The sequence below is a fragment of the Microcebus murinus genome, chromosome 30 (assembly GCF_040939455.1).
Source record: "Microcebus murinus isolate Inina chromosome 30, M.murinus_Inina_mat1.0, whole genome shotgun sequence".
Taxonomy (NCBI): domain Eukaryota; kingdom Metazoa; phylum Chordata; class Mammalia; order Primates; family Cheirogaleidae; genus Microcebus; species Microcebus murinus.
Window position 1 is genome coordinate 5,122,636 of NC_134133.1, and position 24,402 is coordinate 5,147,037.

At 38.6% G+C, this 24,402-nt stretch overlaps 1 protein-coding gene and 1 long non-coding RNA gene across 2 annotated transcripts in view; both read right to left on the reverse strand.

Moving 5' to 3' along the window:
* SYNPR (synaptoporin) overlaps positions 1-24,402 on the reverse strand; it is a 260,262-nt gene that overhangs the window by 180,361 nt on the left and 55,499 nt on the right. The gene's annotated exons all lie outside the window — the stretch shown is intronic.
* Positions 12,141-22,358, reverse strand: LOC142865596 (uncharacterized). The gene is made up of 3 exons (XR_012915795.1): positions 20,839-22,358; positions 15,865-16,033; positions 12,141-15,194 (listed from the first exon to the last, which is right to left on the reverse strand). It is a non-coding gene; the product is annotated as an uncharacterized LOC142865596 (long non-coding RNA).

Here is a 24,402-nt window from a genome sequence, read left to right on the forward strand (position 1 = left end):
TGGCACTGCCCCATGCCTTCTAAGATGGCAGGAGGCAATGACACACATGGACTCCTACAGGGTAGAAGAAATTTATTTCTTTATTTTTAGGGTAAGACAATAAGACTCCAGTAGTTACAGCCAAGGCTGTGGGGTCAATTGGAACGAGGTTCAACTCTCACTTGGCCACCTGTGCATTCTCGGTACCTCCATTCCTTTCTGTAAACTAAGGATCCATAGCAGACAGTTGTGTGCAGTGTGTAAAGCTGGGCCTCACTGAGCCTCATTTGTAGCCAGCACACTGGATATGTTAACTCTGTGCCACCAAAATAATTAGCACTGACCATCGTACCTGATGCATTCCTGGGGCTCTGTACATGTTGGATGACATGAAACAAAGGTGCATGGACAAATAGCTACTCACAATTCCCCAAATGCAAATCAAGACTCAACCAGCAAGATCTTGATGGACTGACACTTGTTGTTGAGTCTCCCAGCTGAGTCATGGCACAGTCTAGGGTTAGAGCCCATATCTGCTTTTTCTCTGTACAGGGCCTAACATGCAGAACATGCTGTGTGGAGAGCTGCTGACTGCCTCCAATATCTAAAGGGTAAACAGCAGATGACATACATTTTCTCAAGGGTGGAATAGGGGATTTTTCTTCTACTCAACCTCAAATAAAGTTTAACTATATACTCCCAGTCCTCAGCCTTTACATTATTTAAAAAATATTTTCTAGATGACTTGGGGGAAAAATATAAATTATTGGTAGCAGAGAGAAGAGCCAGAGGTGCTGTTAATGTTATAGCCAGGTTATAAGTTGGTTTCTTCAGTCTGAAAGGAAGAGTTGTAAGAGAACTTTTCAGTTTGCTGAGTGATTTCATGTCCATTCCTCCAGTAGACTTTCACAAAAATTCTCAAAGAGTTCAAGCCAGTGATTCTCAAATGGAGGGACACTTGAAATAAGAGGTGATGTTTGATGGTGTACAATATTAAATGACATTGAATTGCACCATCAAAAATGGCTCTTTCAATTGTTTTCCAATATTTCTTATCACGTCAAGGAGAAAGCCTCAGTTTGGTGCTAGCATGTCCTTCACACCTTCATAACCCTTGCTAAATTCTGAAAGCGACAGGGAGGAAGGGGGAGGAGAAGGCAGGTAGAACAGCAGTCACATTCAAAGCATTGTGAAGTACTGAGGAAGAATTGAAGATACTATTATCTTCACTGTACTTAGTTTTAGAGTTATCTATTTTTAAAAGAATATCTAGTGCATATTAAGTAAATAATAGTTCAGGAGGTATCAATACATTGCAAAAATTGCAGAAGTGGTTTGAGATGACTGAAATCTATATTCATAGTTTGTATTAGATCATAAAGCTATAGGTGTGAGAGCTGAGGTAGAGGGGTCCTCTCAAATTGAAATCTCATGTTCTTTCCACCTCAAGAATACCTCCTAGATTATCACATAATTTCAAAGATAGGTTGAGTAGAGGTTAAACACTCTCCTCTCTAGTTAGAAGTATCTAAAATTGAATCCAGCTTCAACACCACTAGCTATGCTTCCTTGGACAAGTTCCTTGACATCTCTAAGTCTCAGTTTCTAGCTTTTGAAAAGGGGAGAAATAATAGCACCTAATTAATAGGGTTGTTATGGTGCTAAATGATAGAGAGCAATGTAAAGCATTTAGCACAATCCTAACATAGTAGGGCCCCCATAAAGGTCTGTTAAAACTGTTCATTGAAAGGCTTAAAATAATAACTCTGCCAAATGCTTGCACATTCTATGAATGGTACCTCGGCCACCATAAACTGGTCTACCTTACCCAGGACATAGTGTTCATTCCCTTCCTAGGACAAAACCTAACCATGGTTAAGAAATTGTAAGGTTTGTTTCTGAGACTGACCAGTTGAGATAAAGGGAACCTGAATATACACTTTATGGTCTAGCAAAGATATTGTCATAAATAGCTAGATTTTGAGGAAAGAAGAGAGCTGGTCTTAATTGAGTCTCAATAAAGAATACTCTATGTAGAAGTAAAAACTGGCATTTTTGCAGGATATATATGAGTATTGCAAAGACTTCCAGACATGTTTACTGAGCACTCACTCTGTGCCTTACTCTCTGCTAGGTACTGGGTATGCAGCAATAAACAAGAGAGGCACAGGCTCTGATTTTACGATGCCGCAATAAAATGTTCTGGGACTCTAGCCTGAAGTCACGCAATTTTCCCTGCACTTGCTCAGGAAAAAGCATAGCTGGAAGGGAGGAAATGAGCAGACATTAGGTAACTGGATTTTAGATGTAGCACTGACTGCCCTCAAATTGATACTTTGAAGGCATTTTGCTTCTCTGGGTGTCCATCTTGATACAACAATGTCATTAGATGTTTGATCAGGGCTTCCCAAATGCCAAGCCTTTTTATAACAAAATAACAATTAGTGCCATTTTTATATTCTACCATACTATTCATGTGTTTATTTCAATAAATTAATTTTTCAGAGGCAATCCTATATCACCACCAAAAAAAAAAAAAACAAAAAAAAAACTGGTATCATATGAAGTCACTTAATAAAAAACCCAAATTGGAAGTCATCTATTTAAAAACCCAAATATTTTACTAAAGTTTTTAGTAAAATGTTATGGCCAGCTATCTAATTTCTTCCAGCTTTAAAAAATTATACTTATTGAAGAGGTACAATTTAAAAATTTACCATATGTAGACATTAATTAATCAACACATCCATCACCACACATAGTTACCCGTGTGTGTGTGTGTGTGTGTGTGTGTGTGTGTGGTGAAGACACTTAAGATCTACTCTCTTAATAAATTCCAAGTAAGCAATACAGTATTATTAACTATCATCACCATTGCCAGCTATCTACTAAACTATTATAGAGGAGATATATAGGAAGCCAAGAAGTGCTTCTTGATATCATCGTTGAGAGGAGTGCTCTTTCCCACTCCTGTTCTTTACTTCATGTGGTAGGAGTTCTATTAGTGTCCCTCATGGCCTCTTTTATTCTTTTATTATGCTCCTCCAGGAGAGGTGGGGTGATTTATCTCCCTAATAAACGTGGAAAGGATAAAGGACACCCGTAGTTCAGCTCCATTCTTTTCTCTGGGGAGGGATTGAGTCTACTGCTCTGCTTTGCTCCCTAATTCAACCCTTGACCTCCACGTGCTACTCCTTCATTTTATTACCAATTTGTCAAAAAGTGGTTGGGGAAAAAAGTGTGCTATTTTATTATGCCTGAAGGAAAATTGAATACAAAATCCATTTGAGAAAGTTGATGGGAAATTATGCAATGGATAAATAAGAACAACAACTCCTTAACTCTCTTGTAAATCTTAATCTCTCTAAGAGTGGATGACTAGATGTTTGGCATCTCCTGTAGTTAAAGGCACAACACCATCTATAAGATAGTCTTCTAAAGAATTAAACCTTAAGCTAATCAAATATTCTTTACTTTCTGAACAAATATAATTTATTAGTAAAGTCCATATATTTAATGTTTAATGTGCTAGTGATAAAAATATCTGTGCCCATTTATTCTTATACTCTGAGGTTCTTATATTCCAATTCTCCAATGGGAATACTTGTTTTATTAAAGACTCAACTTGGCAGTAAGGGGAAAAATCATGAAACAAAACATTCTGGATAATAACTCTACAGTGCTCTGCTAAATATAAAACCATATAATTAATGTTTTTGTTTAATAATATAGATTCCAATTTTCTAGAGCATTGTGTCTCCATGATGCAGGGTTTGCTGTTTTTTTTAATAAAGATCTCAAATGTATCTCACATGGTTTACTTCATCCTTGATGGTTGACTTTTTCTGGGAAAAAAATTTCACCTTTTATTTTATAGTATACTAAAACAAAGACCTTAATTCAAAGTACAGGAATTCATTAAAGATGATAGGTTGGCATTACCTTACTGAAATCTGCTATTGTCCTGAAGCTATTTCATTGTACCATTCCAGGCTGTCAGTTTCTCTCAAACCTGATAATTATACTTATAAAATAAGACTTCTTTTATTACCTTAAAGTGACTTCTAACATAGGAGCAAATTGCCTTTTAAATCTAGAATTGTATATTTCATCTGTTTAAGCCTCAGTTGCCTAGAGGACCACTGGCTAAAAAGCTAGTAATAAAATGTACATCCTATTGCAGTATTTTGGTAGAAAACATTTTTCTGATGCTTTTAATTGAATATTTACTTCTCACATGCTCTTTGTTAAATAAATGTTTAACTCATTTGACAGAAGATGTGTTTGAGAATATATCAATTCTATCAACATTACTTTAGTCTTGGGTATTACTTTTACCTTTTTATTGAAAACTTAAAAATGAAACCATTTCTTCAACTTATACACAGCTAAGTCAGTTGCACTTAGTAAAATGGGATGTTGAAGAGAGACTGTTAAGCAGGGAATCTGAGTAAGACATGGCTTAGTGAAAAGACCCATAATTAGAGTACAATATTGACGTGACTCTTCACTTAAGCATTTATTATGTGCCAGTAGCTTGTTTTATGCTCTAGGAAGACAATAAGCAATAACATAGTTATGGTTCTTATAAAGTACATATTATAGTGGGAGAGAGAGTCAATGATAAAGAAAAGGGAAAAAATGCAGATAGTAACTAGTGCCATGAATCAAACAGAAGGGAAATGATAGAGAAAGTGACACATGCAGCTACTCTAGATAAGACTATCAAGAAGGGTCACTCCGATTAAAGTGGCCCTGGTGCTTAAGTCTGAATGAGGAAAGCCCCAATCATGTGAAGATCTGTGGAGAGGTGGATGGCAGGCAAGGCTGAGAGTTCAGCAAGTGCAAAGCACTGGGCAGAAAGTTTTTCTCCTTTCCAGAAGCAGAAAGAAGCCTAGGGTGGTGAGAGAATACTGACTAAGGTAGGGAGAGGTCTATAATGAGGCAGAGAGATGAGTAAGTGGTTGTATTGTGTAAGATCTTGTAAGCCAAGATAAAGACTTTGAATTTTGTCCTAAATGTGGTGGAGAACAGATTTTAGAGAGGTAATAATGAAAAGAATGTCCAAGTTAGAAGACTATGCGGGAATCTTTGAGAGATGGTGATGGCTTGGACCAGAATAGAAGTAGTGAAGACCGAGAGAAGCAGATGGATCAGGTATGCCCAAAAAGTGCAATTGACTGCATTTGCTAATGATGAGTTGGAAAGGAAAGGGAGAAAACAGAAGAGACACCAAGGTTGAATCTTAGGTTTTGAGCTTCTTTAGCTGGGTGGTTGGTGGTGTTGTGTACTAATAGAAGAATACTAAAGGAGCAAGTTTTAAGGTGGAAAGCCAGAATTTCTTGGACATAATTAATTTCTAGAATGACTTTAGACATTCATGTGGAGATATCTGGTGGATCATTCATTGCATACTTGTATCTGGAGTTTAAAGAGCAAGTCAGAACTGGAGATTGGAATTTTAGACACACTGGCATCTAGATAGTGATTTTCAAAGGTAGGACTAAATAAAATCCCTATACTGATATTAAATATCATTTTGAAGAGCCTGTATAACAGAATAGAATTTAACTGTAAACTTAAGGCCTTAGCAAAACTGAAGTTAGGCTCTTTTGTTTTCACAAACTATAGCCAAAATATTATATAAAGATAACCGGAAACTCTGAAGGACTTGAAGACTTGGGGGCTAAAAGTGATTTGATCATACAATCTAAATTGGGTTATGTATGTAATTATAAATCAGTGTCAAATTTATAGGAAGCTCATAGTATTTTAATATTTTATTAACATGGAACAGTTGGTTTTTTAATCTTTAGACCTTAAATTGCACAAGGATAATTTTAAATATTTTCTTTATATAATTATGACATTGTCACACAGATATTATACATTTTATGTGTAAGAAGCCTTAAAAATCTGTGTAAATGTTGCTATATTGTGACAGTTATTTCACATTTGATATGTAGAGAGGAATAGGGGTTAGTTTATGTCCATATTGGAAAACTTTAAAGAGTATTTGGAAGTCAGAAATCCTAGTTTTAATTCAAGTAAATGATAAAATAGTTATTATGTAGTTCAAATGCTAATATTCTAAAGAATAGCATATATTTACATTAAAGCCAAAACTGTTAAGCAAAACAATGCCTAATTTGTTAACTTATAACTACTCTGGGATCTAGGGCTTTTGGGGGTTCTGTCCCTACATTAAGAATTTAATTGCTCACTTATTCTAAAAACTTTGTTCAAACAAGCTGATACTAAATTTGTTTCTATTAAAGCTACTGGGATATCTGCAAAAAAGAAAAAGGTCATTTAAATAATTTTAATTCAACAATGGGGCTTAGAGGACATTTTCTGAGCTTCTGAATGCACTGTATTTGTAGAGGGGTCTTTCTCTAACTCAACAGTCTAAATTTTTACAAGTCTCACTCATAAATTCAAAGCTCACCCTCATGGTATAAAATATAAAATTACTCTTACTTTCCCCAGTGGGCCTGAATAATATCTAAACTATCTCAAATTTGCTGGAGAGTAGAAGATATGCTTATTTTATAACCCATAGGGTGCTAAGAGATCCATCCTGAAGTTTTGCCTCTGGCTTAGAAATTGCCAGCTATGCCCACAAGTCATAGACGAAAGGTCACATGATATTTGCTCATTTTAAACACGACAGTGTACAATTACCACAGTTAAGTTCCAGTATAATTTTTTTGGATAAGCATGAATTCCGTTTTTTATATCTTTACAGAAATGAGATTATGAAGTCTATTAAGAGAAAGTATCCAACAGATTCTTTATTGGATAAAGACACACTAGACAGCTAGTTGATATATTTTTTTAAAAATTCACCTAAGGGACAATCAAAGGATTAAAGAAATCCCAGATAGAGGCAGAGTCAATCCTTCCAGAATGCTCTCAGGGGCCTAGTTTTCTAAATGAAATCTTGCCAAGTATTTTAAAATATCATTGTTCCCATCTTGGGCTAGCTTTGGGAAAAACTTTTTCCACGGGGAAGCTTTCAGAGGATAAAGGCGGATTAAGATATTCACTTCATGGGGACATCTACAAATTTATCGCTCATTTACACCTCTCCCCCAGCTGTCTGGCCACTGGCTGTGTATTTGGACTTTCAAAAATCAGAAAGAATGTGGATAATCCACAAGGACAGAGTCACACAAACAGCTTTCAAATTTTATTCCCTGCTTTGGATAGTAAGATTCAAACGAACTAACTCAAAAAGGTTCATTCATGACCCTCTTTCACAAAATGGTCACAGGGTAAGAAAGGACCCGAGGAAACTGAGTTTCTGAATCTTTGGATTCCATAGGTGGGGAGGAAAATTCTTCTTAGTCTTCATTAGATCAAAGCAGTCTCAGAATTCCATACAGTGATAAAGAAACAAGAAAAGAGTCTAAAAGTGCTTTAAAAAGAATAGAGAGATACAGTATTAGCTGATTGATAATTATACCAATTACAATCAGATAAAAAATGATGACATTGAAGCCTTTGAGAGCAACATCCTCTTTCCCCTCCACCTTTGCACCAGTGGGTAGTGATTTATTAAATGAAAACAACATCAACAAGGCAGCAGAATGGAAAAAAAGAGATTAGATCTTAAGGAGTTAGAACACCAGGTTCCAAATTTCAAAGAATCGGATTGATGTATTCAGTGGAAAAAGACAAATATTGAAATGCTTTACAAAAGCAAAAGATAAAGAAATATCCCATAGATTGGGTTATTTGATGATATTGGAACGTTTTAATTTCTCAACTGACTTTATGCTGTTTTGCATGTGTATATATTCTGTGGGGTCTACTTTTGCTATACTGACTGTTCTTTCCACGCTTAACTCCCACCCGACCTTGCATACCATGGTACATTGCTAGGGCTGCCATAGTAAAACACCACACATTGAGTGGTTTTAACAACGGAAATTAATTTTCTCACAGTTCTGGAGGCTGGAAGTCCAAGATCAAGGTGTTGGCAGAGTTGATTTCTCCTAAGGCCCCTCTTCTTGTCTTGCAGACCCTCTTCACACTCTCTGTGCAACACCAGTGCCTGGTGTCTCTTTCTCTTCTTATAAGGACACCAGTCATATTGGATTAGGTTCCCACTCTATAGGTTTCATCTTAACTTAATCATCTCTTTAAAGACTTACCTCTAAATACAGTTACATTGTGAGGTATCGTGGGTTGGCACGTCAACACGTGACATATTTTGGTAGGGGGAGATGCAATTCTGCCCATGACACAGACCTTAAGCATGGATGATTTGTTTTCCTATATCTTGAAAATAACAGCATCTTCACTAAGGCATCCTTCTTGAATCTGAGAAACTCCCTAGCAGAGTCCTTGTTTGAACATCTATCAACGAGGGGTCTTCATTTTCTCTCCACAATCATCCCATCAAATCTTTGCAATCTGACCTGAAGCTTATTTGTATAAACAAATAAGCTCTTTCCAAAGCTGTCAATAAACTCCTCCGGCTAAATTCAAGACCATTTTTACATTCTACTTTCCCTGATTCAGCACTGGACACTCTTCCTACCACTTCTTTTTGGGAATATTAATATATTCTTTTCTTAGTGATCATGACTTTATACTCCACAAAACTTCTTGTTATCCCTTCTCTTATTTTTGCTTCTATTCCTGGGCACAGACTCACTCTTCTGGTCTTCTCTGTTCCAACTTATCTTTATTTATTTATCTTTATTTCAAGAAACTATGAGAGTACAAACATTTTGGTTGCATTTTATGTCTTTGACTCTCCCTAGCAAGGGTTACAGGTATGCCCTTCCCCTCCACAATGCTCACCACATCCCTCAGATGTGGGTCTACACCCCCAACCCCCGAATCCCTGGTGAACACCACCACTCTTTGAGCACCATAGTGTTAGTAAGTCAGTACCAATTTGATAGCGAGTACATGTGGAGCCCAGTGACCTAACCCCTAGGAGTCTAAGCAAGGGGCCCAAACTCACTAAACTCCCACTTATCTCAAGAAAACTCTGCCCCTTTAACTAATTTAACCATCGCCTTCTTACATCCAACTAGACCCTCTTCAACAGTTTCTCAGCATATGCAACACCACGTTCCTCTTCCCCTCAAACTAGCACCCTTTCCTGCACTTTCTTTGCTTTAGTGCAGGATACTCAGGCTCAAAGCCTAGCATTATCTGTGGTCACCCGTTAATGCATTATGCAAGTATTTACCGACGGAGCCTCTGCTGGGAAGCAGACTCTGTACTGAGCAAGTGAGCGAAACAGTGAGCGAAACAGACACAATCCTTAGTTTTGTGATTGCTCTTGGTCTGGGCCAACATTCTCTCTCTGACACTCAATAGCCTGTCACTAAATTCTATAAGTCCTTCCTTCTAAATATCACTCAGACTCATCGTTTCTTCGCAAAAATTCCTTGCTGTCAAAACCAATGTCTTGTTTCTCATTACATCAATTTCATCACATTGAGATTGCTGTAATAACCTCCAAACTGATCCTGTTTCTCTAATCTCCACTCTGCTTGACCCTTACCACCCGATCTCTCCCGCATATTACTGTCACGCTAGCCTTTAGCTACCAGGGTTGTCACTGTCACTCCCTGCAGGAAACTGTCAGTGAGGACACTGACCCTCAGAAAAATAAAATCCAAACTTCAGATCTGGGGAGGCTGGGAGAAATGTGGAGGTATGAATACTTACTTTGCTATTGAACTGCTTAGTGTCCCCAGGAAAGGCATTTACCACCTCTGGACCTTTTGCCTCAGTTGAAATATTAGGGTTAAAATTGGCAGCTAGCTCACAGGGCTGTCATGGAGGATGCTAGCCCACACTACTACTGCAACCACCACATGCTCTATCAGCTAACATTTAGGAAGCATCTAATATGCCAGTCACTGTGATTATTACTCATTTAATCTTCACTCTACATACGCACTATATGACCTTGAGGCAAGTTTCTTAACCACTCAACGGCTTGGGTATTTTTATTTTTAAAATGAGCTGTTAAAAGAAGTGACTGTCATAATACATGCAAAAGCCAGCTCCTGGCACAGAGTAAGTCCTTAACAGTGGTACTATGACTCTTACTTGGCGACACTCCTTATGACTTCTTGATAGAGGTTGTAAAACTAAGAGTCTAGAAGTATATCCATCTCCCATTTCCTAAGCTAGATTGATGAGCTGCCAGCAAGAAGGAAGACACAGTTGTCTTACATTTGCCTTATTTTCCTAATAGGAGCAAACACATATAGAAAACCCTTGCTCCTATGAATGACAATGAATGAATTACCAGGTAACTTTGTTATCTATAACAGTGCACACCCTTTATGTGAAGTTGTGTTCCGGGAAGTTTCTGAGAATGGCCTTTCTTCTCTGGTTTATACCACATTTGGCCTTTTTCCTCAATAATAGTGGAGTTATTTACTTCTAGCCTTGTAATAGTAGTGATAAAGATCGTCTAAGTTTATCTAAAACCATACATATTCCTTCTCTTGCCCCCAAAGAGAAGATTATCATTTTAAAAGAAAAAGTAATCTATAAGAAAAAGAAAACCCTCAGTTTTATCTTGAGAAAATCTTGGAAAGATTTAGATTCTACTTGAATGCAATATATAATCAGACATTACATATGGGTTGACGAGTTCCAGAATTAAAACTAATTAAGATTCTGTCTTTTTTGCAGAAAATAAAAAGGATTCATCATAATTTAGCCATCCAAATCTTTTATTGATTTAATCACTAAATGCAAATATTTATGAATTGTACAGACAATGTTCAGTATTATTTAAAATAGCAAAGAGCTACTGCTGCAACCAAGGAAATCAGAGAATAGAAGATCAAAAGCTTTCCACAGATCATCTGCTCACCATGCTTATGTGAGAAATAATCAGAATATGAGTTGTGCCCCTATTAATAGACTCGTCACACTGGAGTGGTACCAAGAGCCAATACACTGGCATTATTTTTCAGCTGAATAGAAAATGTAATAAAAGAATGTTTCTGTCTATTCAATTTTACACACACACACATACACACACACACACTCATGCATCCACTCTTGAATTCTTTGGGGAGAAAATGTATATCCTTTGAATAAACACAAGCTCTTACTGTCCTGGATAACAGTTTTTCCTCAAATTAGTGAAAAGAGAACTGACTATGTTTCTTTCCTTTTTCAGTATCTTTTTGACATATCCTGGTGATATTTTTGACAACAAATTTTAAGGCTCAAGTTCTTGCCAGTAATTCTTCAGTTTTATTTTTTTCTATGTTAACTTTTAATTAACTAAATTTAAAATTAAATTTCCCATATGAACCTCTGTGTGGACACCTAAAGTGTAAAATAGATAATAGCAAAGCTCCTCAAATCAAAGCTTCCTTTGGGATGGGAGTGCTGAGCTCCACTGACTTCCCACCAGCACAACCCCTTCCTGCTTCCTTCCTGGAGGACTTCCCTGTGGAATCCAAGGAAACATGTTTAAATACCTCTGCACTAGGTGGTCTTGTAGATTGTTCCAAGCTCTAAATTCTACTTTTCTATGACATTCTGTTTGTTGAACACACCCTGCAAAGCTATGGAATCATTTGGTAGAATCTGCAAAGTAAATTATACATTATATAGTTCAATTCTCTCCCTTTTGCCAACATCTTGTGCTTCAGCTGACATTAGCTGCGTTGGAAGGCACAGCCCTCTGCTGGCACATGTGAACTGTGCAGTCAGCTAACTTCCCCTAAGTATTTCCTGTAATTACAGATCTTAAGTAATCACTTTCCCTTCATATGCCTGTACAGATTGTTTTCAGACTCTTCAAAGTAAACCTTTCATTTATCCCTATTTTTAAAATGTCATTTCATTAAACTTGGCCCTTGTTTTAGTTTATTCAGGTCACTGGAGACCATAATTAAGCCACCTAGTATATTCATTTATCCTCCAACCTAATTTCATTTACAAGATTGATGAGAGTAACTTCTTTTAACAAACAATATCCCAGGTCTCATCTCATGCCTACTGAATGATAATCCCCGAGTAAAGATCTAAGCACCCCCATTTTTCCTATGCCCCCTAAGTGATTCAGCTCCATCCCTAGACGCAAACCACTCCTAGAGGTCTTAAAACAAGTCATTGGTAGTAGTGAAGGGTCAGAACCAAGGACAGAGACCAACTCTGGTTGATTTTAATTCATAATTTATGCTGGACAGTTCAACTGATTAAGAATTCACTGACTATCCTCTTCTACCTTACTTTTTATCCATGCTGAAAACAAGAATTTATTGAATGACTTTCCCAGACATCTTCCTTACATCCAGATATATCTGTTTAAAATGTTTTTCTAATCAAAGCCCGATTTTTTCAAAAGAGACTGTGAAGTTGATACCTCTAGTGTGCCTTTTTCCTTCTCTATGTGCTCATAAGCCCTCTGTCTATTTGATCACTTGTCCTAGAATTTGGCACTAGGTTGACATTAAGCTTCTGAACCTATAAGTTGTACTAGCCACATAACTCCTTACGCACCCCAAATAAAGCAGCATATCCAAGCAAATTGAAAAGTTCTCTTAATACCTTGCACCAAAGTGCAACTCATTTAGAACAAGACAAATGGTCTCATTTAGATTTTTGCTATCCTTAGCAATGGTATGTTTTATATTTCTAGATCAATGGTTACTCTCTTTGCCAGAATAAATGGAAAAAGAATGGGAGCTTAGTGTGGGAAAGCTTTTCACAGATGGTAACGCCGAAAATATTGTGAGTCAGTGTTGTTTATTCTCATTCTTCTAAGTCAGAGGATCTGCATCTTCAGGGGTAGGAGTGAGAATAGAATTAATAAGATAGTGGTGATACGTTTTATTTTCATACTTGTTACTCCTCCTCATTATCATGTACACTTTTATAATTGATGCAGGCAATGAGTCCATATAGGAAGTTATAAAAAAAAGAGCCTGGGCAGAAGGAAATAGTATTACGTGAGCCTTATAGCACATCCCCTGTTACCTGCTAGTATGGACATTCCATAAAAGGCAAAGACTGTCTTATCTGGGCTGTATTTTCAGTATCTAGATAGGACCTGGCACTATGTGGGAGGCAAATAATATTTAAATGAATAATTAAATATATGATCGCATGAATATAGAGCAGCTCATCTCATTTAATCCCTACAATAACTGTATGAATTAGTTATCATTCTCTATCTTATAGAGAGAAATATGAGGACCAGAGACATTTAGTGACTTACCTAAGATCACAGAGAGTCAGTGTCAGAGCAACAACTCAAACCCACATATTTCAACAGCCAGATCACAAATATACTTCATCTATCTCTATCAAGAGAATTGAGTTTGCTTCACCGTTAAGCCACCAATGAGCTGTAGACCTTGGAAATGTCTAGAAACTCTCAGAGACTCAATCTTCTCAGTTAAAATGAAAAAAATATATGTTGCTGTTATTACTTACCTTGAAAGGTTGCTTTAACACTCAAAGGTGATAATTATAAACTGTATAGCCAAACATGAAGAATTATTATTATTATTCTCTCTCGAATCTCCCATGGAAGAAAATGGTTAAACATCTAAACTTTAAAAAACTTATATTTCATACTGAAACTTAGATGGTGTGCAAAGTAAAAATTTCTAAATACCAGCATAGTGGTATTTAGTGATAAGGTAAGTAATAATAACAGGGAATGATGCTGGCATTCAAAAGTTAAGTACATAAGAACATTACTGTGAATGGTACAAAACCCAAAAGTTGTATTTGCTACTATGTAGATTATTTGCATATGACTATCACAGATTCTTGTGTTACGCTTACTACTGTTCAGTCTCCTATTCAGGGAACTGTTTGAATAATCCTATTGGTGTTGGAAGTCTTTTTCCTCAGGGATCTTTCAGATAATGGCTTCTGCACTCCATAAAATTTTGTCTTATCTATGTAGTAAGAGGCTGAAGGTGTAGAGCAATTTTAGAATCAAGGGACTAAAAGGAACAGATTTTGGAAAGTAGGATCATCATATTGGCATCTCTGGCTGAGAAATCTCTGTTCATTATTTGGGCCTAGGCATGAAAGTCACCCTCTCATAGAAGCCTTCCCTGCTACCACCCCACCCCCTTAACTAAGCTAATAGGTTTGTGCAAAAGTAACTGCAGCTTCAGACCCCGAATTTTAAATCATTATAACAAGGCTCAAACACACCTTTATTAATCAAAATAGGAACCATTAAAATCAACACATTTTTCCCAATGAGAAATAAGTTTGTTAATTCCTGTAGCACAAAAATCCATGCTTCAACAAACTCGTGGAAAGCACTTTCTGCATCCTGCTGGTTCTGGAAGCGTTTTCCCTCTAAAAAGTTGTCGAGATGCGTGAAGAAGTGGTAGTCGGGTGGGGAGATGTCAGCTGAACATGGCAGGTGAGGCAAAACTTTGTAGCCCAAGTCTTTCAACTTTTGAAGCGTTGGTTGTGGGACGTGCGGTCAGGTGTTGTCATGGAAGAATTAGGTCCTTTCCATTGACGAACGCTGGCTGCAGTCATTGCAGTTTTCAGTGCATCTCATCGATTTGCTGAGGAGACTTCTCAGATGTAATGGTTTTGCCGGAATTCAGAAAGCTGTAGTGGATCAAACCGGCAGCAGACCACCAAACAGTGACCATGACCTTTTTTAGGTGCAAGTTTGGCTTTGGGAAGAAGAGCTTTGGAGCTTCTTCTTGGTCCAACCACTGAGCTGGTCATCACTGGTTGTTGTAAGAATCCACTTTTTGTTGCATGTCACAATCCAATCAAGAATTAGTTCATTGTCACATACGAAAATAGAAGATGACACTTCAGAACAATGATTATTTTGATTTTTGGTCAGCTCATGAGGTACACCTAGTTATCGAGCTTTTTCACCTTTCCAATTTGCTTTAAATACTAAACAAGCATAGAATGGTTGATATGTTGAGTTCTTTGGGAGTTTCTTGTATAGTTATCAGAGGATCAGCTTCAATGATTCCTCTCAGTTGATCATTATCAACTTCTGATGCCCGGCCACTGAGCTCTTCGTCTTCAAGGCTCTCGTCTCCTTTGCAAAAATTCTTGAACAACCACTGCTCTGTATGTTCATTAGCAGTTCTTGGGCCAAATGCACTGTTGATGTTGCGAGTTGTTTCCTTTGCTTTATGACCCATTTTGAACTTGAATAAGAAAATCACTCAAATTTGCTTTTTGTCTAACATCACTTCCATAGTCTAAAATAAATGTAAAATAAGCAGCAAGTTATAAGTCATTAGCAAAAAAACATAAAGAAAAGCGCATTAAAATGATGTATAACATAATCACATTTAAAAACATATTCCAATATCAGATGGCAAGTGTCAACGATATTAAAACCTCAATTACTTTTGCGCCAACCTAATAGGTGAGGCCCGACCCTAGTATCTAGTACTTGCTCCCTATAGAATTCATCACAGTTGTGATCATACAGAAACTGTTGTGTGATTACTCAGTGTGAGTCCCACCAGACTGTGAGGTCCTTAAAGATAAAGGTAAGTCTATCTGTTCACTTTTATTTTCCCAGGGCTTAGTGTCAGGCTTCGCAACATGGTAAGTTCCATGTTTTCCTTTTTTTTTTTTTTTTTAAATAAACCAATCCATAAAGTTAGAATAGAGAAACTACTGTACTACGTTATCTTGGGAAACCTGCCTTCTTACACGATGCCTGTCCTTTAGTGGTTGTCCAGCTCATATGAGCAAAAGAAAATTAAAACTTCCTGTTTGGGTCAGGATAGGTTTGATTATACCACGGTAGCAAACAACCCCAAATCAGGATTAGTTTTAAAACAACAAAGGCTTATTTCTCACACATGTTACATGCGCATCAATGCTGGGATTGGGGGTGGTTCTTATTCACACACTCACTCAGGTACACAGTCAGAGTAAAGCTTCAGAATCTGAAGTATCTCTGGTTCTGGTGGCAGGAGGAAGATGACAGGGAGGTCACGCAGCAGCCCTTGGATGCTTCTGTCTGAAGGAGCAGCCATTACTCTCACTCACATTGTATTGGCCATAACTGGTGAATTAGCCGCACCTAAATTCAAAGGGATAGGGAAGGGAATTCCTCCTGCATCCAATATTACAGAATTATAGATGGGAAAACATTAACCTCTAATTGACCCCCAAAACAACTGTTTAAAATAGTCTAATAATATTAGACATTTTTTGGAATCACCCATGAGGCCACCAATTTCTTATTTTACAAAACAACATAATGTTTATATATACTCATGTATATATGCATATAGGAAGATATAGCTGAAGTTTCAAGTTAATTAGCACCCTATAATAACCATGACTGCCACCATAGCTACTGTCCGTATGTATTATGTGGCATGGTTTATATGGAGTATCTTGTATCATGCTCCCAGTAATCCTGTGAGGAGGTAATATGAACTGAACACCTGCTGCTTTGGTTTGATATCCTTTCTGCCTTCTTCTGGTAAGACCACTCCAAGCTTCCTTAAGGAAATCACAATTCCTCTGTCATACACAGCCTTGCAGGTCTGACTTTAACAGAAACTTATCTTCCCCCAACCCAGGGATGGGCATAAAACCCAGCATAGGCCACTGGGACTCTTGGAGATTTTCAAGATCTCAAGTCTTTTGGGGATTTGAAAATTTCCAAGAGGGGGAATGGAAAAAATAGTTCTATACCCTAATAGTGATATTCTAATCTATTCATTACTTTATTCCAGTATTTATTGATTGCCCCTCATGTGCCAGGAAACCTTCTGATATTTTAGCAATGTTCTCAATATTAATACATGCATCTCCTGCTGTCATGGAGTTTACATTAGAGTGAGTAAATAGATAATAAACACACATAGCATGTAGATCCTGGATAACAATATGTGCTATAAGAAAATCTACAGGGATAGAAAGTGTAGTGGAAGTAGGGGCTATTTTACGTAGTCACTCGTGCTTCTCAAGAGGGTGACCCTGGGCCTGAAGGAAGTGAAGGAGTCAGCCATGTGAGTATTAGATGAACAGTGTTCTAGACCCAGGGGAGACAGCAAGTACCAAGACCCTAGTAAGACAGGGATAAGCCCAGAAAATAAAACAAACTCTAAAAAGGCAGCAACTCAGTATCCATCACCTATAAGTTGGTGTATCTAGTGTGAGCCATCTACAAATCCATGCTTGCGTTGGAGAGCTCAGGATGCCAGCTTAACTCCTCCCATATCTCTTACTAATTCTGTGATCTCGGGCAATGTAACTTCTGTAAACTTCATTTGCTCCCTGGAAAAAGTAGATAATGGTAGAAACTACCTCACAGATATGGCAGAAGTATTGAATAACGTGTTAATATATGTGAATGTTAATGATCCATAACCTTAGCCCTTATGACACAAGATCTGTACATACCCGTGACCCTGTGGGTCCCCCATCATAGCATTTGTCCCATTGTTAACCCACCCGTCACCGCTACCTGGCTGTGAGCTGTGGGGCAGTGTCACCTCAATCGTATTGATCACGGTGTCCTCTGCTCCCAACACACAGGTTTAGCCACACAGCAGGAGTTCATGCTGTACAAAAAACATTTGTTGAATGGCTAAATAAATCCATTTTTATATTTAAAAAAATAGACATAAGCTTGGTCTGTTCAAGGAACATAGGAGGTAAATGTGCCAATCAAGGAGTAGAATGCTGCACAGTGAGTTTGGAAATGTAGCCAGTGTCCAGATAATGGCGTGTCTTGTAAGTCAAGATCAAGACACTGGATTTTTTTTTTTTAATGGTCTGATGGAAAGTCATTATAGGGTTCAAGAAGGCTAGACATGTTTTGATTTTGTTTGTAAAACAATTTCTCTGGCTGTCATGTGTAGAATAGGATCCAGACAGGGGCAAGAATTGAAACTGGGAGAAGAGAGAAGAGGTCATGGAAATGTCCACTTAAGACAGGAGGTCTGTCTGTGCCCACGTGTGGGGACTGAGCAGAGGTCAGACCAGGTTTCAGGGTGAAGGGACTGTGAAAAGAATTTGCTGATGTACTGGATGTGGGGTGTGAGAAAAAGAGAACAAAGCTGTCTCCAAGATTTTAGGGTAGAATAACTGGGTGAAAGGGTATATGCTTATAAAAATAGGGATTGCTGGAGTTTGGGGAGATAATTATTTTATTTTATAAATATTAATTTTGAGATGCTCATTATACATTTAGGTGGAGATGTCACACGGCGGCTGAATGTATAAATATGGATTTTCAGAAGAGGAGTGGGAACTGGAATATATGTTTGAGAATCTGATCAGACTGGCTGTTAATCACCATTTCTTAAATCACCAGGGCTGCTTGATTCTGTTTCTGAGTCAGTTTCTTCAGATTTTTTTCTAAGCCGCAAGCTACCTTATAACCTTCAAATAAATTCTCTACCTTGTATGCACTTATACTTACCAAAGTAAGTTTCTGTTGCTTGCAACCAAAATGACTAAAGAATATGATTATTCCCGTCCTATAAATATGGAGACTGAGGTTTAGAGAGGTTAAGAAATTTGAGTGAAATCACAAAGACAATAAGGGACTTGAAGTCGGGATCTGTTTGTAAGATACCTCTTCTCTAAAGTCAGAACACCACAGAGCTGCTGCCAGCACTGTCTCCTTAGTAAGAAAGCTTCAAAAGCCTGGGACCGCAAGGTGCTATTCAAAGTAACCTCACGGTGGCAAGAAAAGGCAGAAGAGAGGCACAGACTTCAAACAAAACAGGACGTCTCTCTGAGAGAGCTATCAGTTGCCAACCTGAAATTTCAAGAGGCAGCTCAAAGTAACAGGAGGTTTGCTTTTTTTTTTTTGGTAGCACACTGTGATGTTACACTGAGCCTCTGTGCAATGTGCAAACAACTTAACTCTTTGCTAAGTTCTCCTAACAGTAGAGTGGTTAGGTTGACAAGGGGAAAAAACTGTTATTCGTGGACAGGTCTAGAAATGTAATTCACATCTAAACTCTCAGAGACTGATAAACTCTCTTGTTTGAAGAATCTGATCAGATTATCCACATGAAGTAGAAAACATGGTCTTGTGGACTCCTTATATACAATCAGCCTCTCTTATGTCATTACCTAAAAGGAAGTAGGTACTTCTCTTGCTCATACACATGCTCCCCAGAGCCTAGCACTGTGCCTGGTACTCAGTAGAAGTTTAATATATGTAGTTTGAATAAATATGTGGAAATGTTTGAATTTCTTAACAAAAAATAAAAGACAAAATTCTTTGTATCATAAAAAAATTAGCCAAAGAATAATAAATGGTATTACAGGAATTTAATATTAGAGACTCAGGGAAGGAGAGGTAGATTGTAAAGTGCTTATGCTCAATAGTTCTAATGGCAAATTGCCTGGATTACCATCCTAGCTCAGCCACAGACTAATTATTCCAGTTTAGGAGAGTTTCTTAACCGGATTCAGTTTCCTTATCTGTAAAATAGATATAATAAAAGAACCTAACTTAGATTTATGTTTTGAGGATTAAATAATACATGTAAAAAGTCCAGAAGGGTACACAGTACATAGTACGCACTTGTTAAATTTTAGTTCTAATTAATCTCACAGTAAATGCAAGTAAAAATGACCCCATTACTGTTTTTCCCCCCATTTCCTATTAGGGTAGACAGAATTATGGCTTCCTAAAGATGTTCACATTATAACCACCGTGAACACGTTACCTTACACGGCAAAGTTTACTTTGCAGAAGTGATTAAGGAAAGGATCTTGAGGTGGGAAGTGATTCTAGCTTATCCAGGTGGGTCCAGTGTTGCCATTTGTTCTTGTAAGAGGGAAGCAGGAGGTCCATGACACAGAAAGAGATGTGATGACAAAAGCAGAGATTGGAATGAGGCAAGGAAGGGTACACAAGCCACGGAATGCAGGCAGCCTCCAGAAGCTGAAAAATGCAAAGAAATGAACTGTCCCCTGCAACCTCCAAAAGGATCATAGCCTTGTTGACACCTTGGATAATACATTTGTGTTGTTTTAAGCCTCCGAACTTGTGGTGATTTGTTACAACAGAAATAGGAATGAATACATTGTTCGATAACCATTTGTTGATTGTTTCCAAGGTATAGTGAGATGAGTAACACCCAGTGCCTAATCTCAAGGAGTTTACAGATGAATATGGTACCCCACACTGCAGTGGAGGTGTCATAGCGTGGATTTTACAGAGGTGTATCCCTCCTCCACCCTCAATTCTGCTTATCTGTAAGAAAAAATTTTCCTGTACCTTAGTGGAACTTTATCTTTTACTGTAAGATTGAAATTAAATGTGTCTATATTCCTGCATCCCAGAAATTCCAGTTCTTCACTCCTCCCTTTGCCATGTGATTTTGCAATTCCTTCTGCTGAAGGGGCATTTGACTTTTGAGTTTGACCATGTGACTTGATTTGGTCCATAAGACAAGGCAGAAATAATGGTGTGCAAGTTTTGAGCCTACATCTTAACCGACCTCATGTGCTTCCACTTGCCCTTTTTATGCCCTTGCTATCACTATGAGAAGAGCATCTTTGCTAGTCTGCTGGTCCAAAAGAACAAGGGACATGTAAAGCAAACTGTGCCCTGCAGTGTGGAGCAAAGCTAACCCAGCCAAGCTCAGCTTAGTCCACTGAAATCCAACTGACCCTATTCATGCGAGAAATAGCGAATGATTATTGTTTCAATTCTCTGAGCATTTTGGTGACAATCATGAATGGATGCACTCTATAAGATGGTTATCATTATTAATGCTCATTTTATGGGTTAGGAAACTTAAGCACAGAGAAGTTCAGCAACTTGCCTAAGTTCTCTTGCAGCTAATAAGTGTCAGAGGTGGGATTTGAATCCAGGGAGCCTGACTTCAGAATTTGTGTTCTTACCTGTCAAACATACAGCCTCGCAAGGAAACCAGATGCTTCGCATGTAAAACATCACTTGGTCTAAAAGTAACACAAGCAGGAAGAGCAAATAAATGAAAAACAAGGATTTGGCATCACAATATTTGTGTTTGTTGGAATTTACACAAAAAATGAGATATCTTCATGCTAAGAAAATGCCTGTGCATGGAATCCTATCACATCACCACCGCTAGCATTAGGCAGCCTGCTCATTCAGCTAGCTGGATGTGTTTACAGCTCAGAATGACGGGAAATTTAAGTTTTGGAAGTGGAGGAGACAGTTTGCTTAAAGAGGAGCTTGGAAGAGGAGGCTCAGAGTCATCACTGAGTCAGGCAGGAGTGTGACTGCTAGGGACCTGAATCATCCAATTGATCTGTCCACACTGTGATCCAACTACTGAATAATTCCCAAGCCTCCACTGCAGGGCTGCGTGGGCAAAGCCTTTTTAATCCATCATGAATGTCAAACAAACCCAGAATGTGCTGCTTAAAATACAGTAGGTGTTAAGTCAAAGCCAGGGGTTCCAATTTATCAGGCGGCCCATGGCTGCCTAATTGTAGGCAGCCTCACTAGGCCTCCCTTCCTGTGACGGAAGATGTTTAGGGGTGATCCACGCCATTCCTGGGAAGACACCTCAATTCCTGTGGGTTGGTAGCAACCTCTTACTCCTCTGAATTCCCATAACATTCTCTTTGTGCTTTTCTTACCAGATTATAAATGTCCTGAAGATAAAGACTATTTTGTGAATCTCTGCTTTACCCATTTCATCTTGTATATGGCAGATGCTTAATAAAAGTTTGCTCAATAAACAAGTAAGTGCATGCAGAAAAAGGAAGCCATGGTTTAAAAAAATAAGTGAGGAGGCAGACTTCTTTTCTTCATCAGCACATTGCCACATGCTCAGTGTGGAGAACACCTTCTGACACTCTGTAGAAGCCAAATAACTATGTTGCTAATGAAAGTGTAGTCTGCACAGAGAGACAAAGAACCTGGGATGGAGTTGATTTCTAGATTGCAGGGTCTTGGGAAGATTCTCCACCACAAATATATACAATTATTTGTCAGTTAAAAATAAAATTAAATTGAAAAAGAGAAAAGATTCTCTATTGTTTCTGCAAACCCAGATGCCTGGAGCATCTTTGGATGTTGGTCAATGTTCCCTTTCCTCCATTAGATGCCCAGTTGCCTTCAGTAAAGTCCCTGTTTACTTCCATTAGCTGAAGCTGAATTCTGTTGCTTGCAACCATAGAACCCTAACAGAGAAATCAGTATTTCCTCAAAACGTAGCTCATGGACTACTTGCACCAGAACCACTGAGCTTGAGGATGCCAATCCACAGGCCTCACCCTACTCTTCTGAGTCAGACTTTCTGGCAGAATCTGTCTATTTGAAAAGCTCCTCAGAAGATTGTTCTACATGCTTTGAGAACAAACTGGAGGAGAGGATTTTCAAGGTTCCTTCCAACATTAAAATTCCACAATTTTACGGGACAAAAAAAAAAAAAACACCCCCAAAACAGAAGCTCCTTGCCAAAGCCTACAAGTCTCGATGATGGACTCCTGCCCACCTCTTTGACCACATTTCCCGCCCCTCTCCCCTCAGCGTGCCCCACACTCCAGCTTCACTGGCATTCCTTCTGTTTCCACCCCTGGACCTTTGCACTTGCTGCCTGGAACTCCCTCTAAGGTCCACATGGCTGGCCTCGCCCTTTGCCTCAGGTCAGCTCCTCCTTGGAGAGCACGTGTCATATTGCGGTCTCACACTGCCCCGCAGCCCCCACCCTGCCCAGCCTAGCGTCTCAGCAGTCATCACTCTCTAAGTCGGGCATCGCTCGCTCTTTTGGCTGCTTGTTTTCTCTCTCCCTCACTTAGAACTTAGTAAGACCCATGACAGCAGAGACGGGCTCTGTCTTGTCACCGCTCTATCCCCAGGGCCAAGACTTGTCACACAGCAGATTCTTAGCAAATATCCTCGAATAAATGAAATACTTGAATATTAGATAACCTTTGAAAGCTAGCCTACATATGCTATGACTCTAAAGACAGTCTGAGATGAATGAAACCAAATGTCACATTTACCTTTATAGGGATTTGTCATCTCACATAATATTCCTCAGTGTCACTGCCCACTGCTCCCAAATTTGACCTCTATTGCCTGAAAGAGTACAAAGAGCTACTGTTTCAACTTTAAATTTCCTCATCTAAGGAAAACCTGGCCTAAATTTGTTGAAAGCGACAACTAAGAGTTGTTGGTTCTTGGAAACGTTAGAGGGAAGCGAGCCGAGTCCCCCTGCGGCGCCCTCACCCTTGATTTGAAAAGCACGCGTGCCCTCTAGTGGAAGTCTGCGACATTGCAGCTTGAACTCAAACTGTCAAACGCATTAGGCGCGGGGTGTCAAGCGTCCTGTTACCCCTGAAACCAGATGAAGTAAGCAGATGCCAACAGCACGACCCACAACAAATACATGAGCAGTGCTCATGGTGATTATCTGCTCTGAGGGTTAAATCGACCGAGTTCAAATGCGTGGATCATTCGGTATTCTGGCCTTGGAGACACTGAGCATATTTATTTCCTCCTGTAAGACTAACAAAGACCTGGGAAAACTGTCCACTCCAAGACAGTCTAAGATCGTGGCGTCAATACCAAGTGCAGGCGTCATTTCCATTTAGCACACTGATGGTCTTCTAACAGCCAGCCTGCTTCGTGCATTTATTTTTCTTGCCTGGCCCTTGCAGGCATTTGACTTCATACTCTTCCCTAGTCTTTTTGGACGTTCTGTGTTACGGTGCCAACAGTCATCTCAAAGCACACACACGCATGTGTACGCACGCACGCACATGCACACACACACACACACACACACACACACAAACACACACAGCTTTAGCAATATGGCTTTTCTCTCTCCCTCTATTATATACTCTGAAGTCCCCACTTGCCAAAAAACATGAGCAAGACCAGGCTCCCTTATTCCTTGATCCAATCCCCAGTACAGAGCTTGTAGGGAGTCCAGTAAGTGTTAGATGCTGGGGTACAGCACCTGCCTTGGTCTCTCTGAGTTACCTTTTTCTACACATGCTGTGTATGTAAGGAAAAATCTTCCCCTTCACTCAGAAGTTAATAACCATGTTTGCATGTGTAGAGAGAATTAAACTGCATATTTTCCCTTCTCCTTAAAATTCAGAAATACTAAATATAATTATAAATGTGGAAGATGTCTTCCTTTCACCAAGATTCCTGTCCTAAAATGCAATAGATGGGACACTAAGTGAAATCATGATATATTAGCTCTTCTTATCAGTTTCAGTATAAAATGATTAGAAAAGAGACCTACATTTTAGAACTATAATGCCAGGGTATTAAGAAGAGTTGATTTTTAATCTGTGACTAGCATAAATGTATTTGGACAAACTCAATGGATTATCCAATTTTTTTTTTTGCATTTTGCCTTCATGATAAAGGCAAAAAGGAAAGAAAGCAAAATGAAACCAAAAGGCAAAAATCAAAATTAAGTCAAAACTGCACTGTCAATCATAATAGGTACA